Source organism: Anomaloglossus baeobatrachus, chromosome 1 (assembly GCF_048569485.1).
Source record: "Anomaloglossus baeobatrachus isolate aAnoBae1 chromosome 1, aAnoBae1.hap1, whole genome shotgun sequence".
NCBI classification, from domain to species: Eukaryota; Metazoa; Chordata; class Amphibia; order Anura; family Aromobatidae; genus Anomaloglossus; species Anomaloglossus baeobatrachus.
The window spans coordinates 560,233,495-560,236,020 of record NC_134353.1 but is presented as its reverse complement, the minus strand read 5'-3'; positions in this window follow the sequence as shown (position 1 = coordinate 560,236,020).

The window sequence follows — 2,526 nt, the reverse complement described above, 5'->3', positions numbered from 1 at the left end:
TACATACATACACACACACACACTACAGTTCAAAAGTTTAGGGTCACTTAGATGTGTCCTTATTTTTGAAAGAAAAGCACATATTTTTTTTTCACTGCAGCTAACATTAAATTAAACAGATATACACTCTATACATTGTTAATGTGGTAGGTGACTATTCTAGCTGCAAACATCTGGTTTTGAATGCAATATCTACAGAGGTGTATAGAGGCCCATTTCCAACAACCACCACTCCAGTGTTCTAATTAGGTGTTTGCTAACTCTGTTAGAAGGCTAATGGATGTTTAGAAATCCCTTAAAAACCCTTGTGAAAGTAGGTTAGCACAGCTGAAAATAGGTTTGCTGATTGGAGAAGCTATACAACTGACCTTTTCAGCTAATTGAGAATCTGCAGCATTACATTTGTTGGTTCCATTAAACTCTCAAAATGGCCAGAAAAAGAACTTTCATGTGAACTCGACAGTCTATTCTTGTTCTTAGAAAGGATATTCCATGTGAGAAATTGCCAAGAAACTGAAGATTTCCTACAATGGTGTGTACTTTTCCTGTCAGAGGAGAGCACAAACAGACTCTAACCAGAGTAGAAAGAGAAGTGGGAGGCCCCGCTGCACAACTGAGCAATAAGACAAGTACATTAGAGTCTCTAGTTTGTGAAACCGATGCCTCACAGGTTCTCTACTGGAAGCTTCATTAAATAGTACCTGCAAAACGCAAGTGTCAACGTCTACAGTGAAGAGGCGACTCCGGGATGCTGGCCTTCAGGGCAGAGGTGCAAAGAAAAAGCCATATTGGAGACTGGCTAATAAAAGGAAAAGATTAATATGGGCAAAAAGAACACAGACATTGGACAGAGGAAGATTGGAAAAAAGTGTTATGGACAGACGAATTGAAGTTAGAGGTGTTTGGATCACACAAGAAAATTTGTGAGATGCAGAACTACTGAAAAGATGCTGGAAGAGTGCCTGACACCATCTGTCAAGCATGGTGGAGGTAATGTGATGGTCTGGCATTGCTTTGGTGCTGGTAAAGTGGGAGATTTGTACAAGGTAAAAGGGATTTTGAATAAGGAAGGCTATCACTCCATTTTGTAACGCCATGTCATACCCTGTGGACAGCGCTTGATTGGAGCCAATTTCATCCTACAACAGGACGATGACCCAAAGCACACCTCCAAATTATACAGGAACTATTTAGGGAAGAAGCAGGCAACTGGTATTCTAATCTGTAATGGAGTGGCCAGCCAAGTCACCACCAGATCTCAACCCTATTGAGCTGTTGTGGGAGCAGCTTGACTGTATGGTACGGAAAAAGTGCCCATCAAGCCAATTCAACTTGTGGGAGTGGCTTCTGGAAGCATGGGGTGAAATATCTACAGATTACCTCAGCAAATTAACAGCTAGAATGCCAAAGGTCTGCAAAGCTGGAATTGCTGCAAAGGGAGCATTCTTTGACGAAAGCAAAGTTTGAAGGAGAAAATTATTATTTCAAGTAAAAATCATTATTTCTAGCCTAGGCAATGTCTGGACTATATTTTCTACTCAGTATGCAACTCATTTGATAAAAGTATGATTTTTCATGGAAAAAGAAAATTGTCTGGGTGACCCCAAACTTTTGAACTGTAGCATGTATATAAATTATATATATTATATAATTTTATTAGTAAACAATAATAAAGCATAGTCTTCTGGGTTATCATGCATCGCTTCAATGTAGCCTGCTACGATGCGCTATAGCAAGACTGTTCTTCGTCCACCTTACCGCTGAAGTCTAAGATCGGCTGCAGCGGTCAGTTGCCTTGATGCCTTATCCTTAGATGTAAAGCTGATGGCACTTTTCCATTCATTTCACTGTTGCATCCATTATAGGCCTCAGCTCTTATTGGACGGAGCAGTACAACATTCCCAGTGTCTGCATAGAGCTGCGAAGCAGCCTGAACTGGTGACGTGGGTTCAGCCAAGTATCGCTTCATTATTATATACCACTAAATGTCTATAGGGGATTATTATTTAACATGAACAACTAGTTATATTTTAAAATCAGATTTTGATCTATACATAGTAATAGTGGATATATTTCTCTTCCTTTCTTGTTGGAATTTGTCTGTCATGACTGTCAGATATCAGCCCATCCCATAATGATCATTAGAAGGGATATTTTGCTTTTCTCAGTCATTTCAGTAGAAAAAAAGGGGTCAATCTCCAGGAGTACATCAGCAGCTGTGGCGTATCGTAAATTCTCCAAGGGTCTTTAATCAAGACAAGAGATTATACTGAAAACCTCTCAACCTAAAAGTTAATACATAAAACCCTAACTGAAATAGAGACCACCACATTATCACTCAGCAAAGTAAGAATCCATTCGAGCCCAGATTGCTTCAAATGTTGATATTTTCCATCTAATATAAACATTCTTTAAAGAGGTAGTCCAGTCTTCTAATAAAAGTCTGCAGTTACTCTATGTGACTGCACAGTTCTGAATCCTTATAGTGTGCACACTGCACACAGTCAAGATTCTCCTGTATTGCTG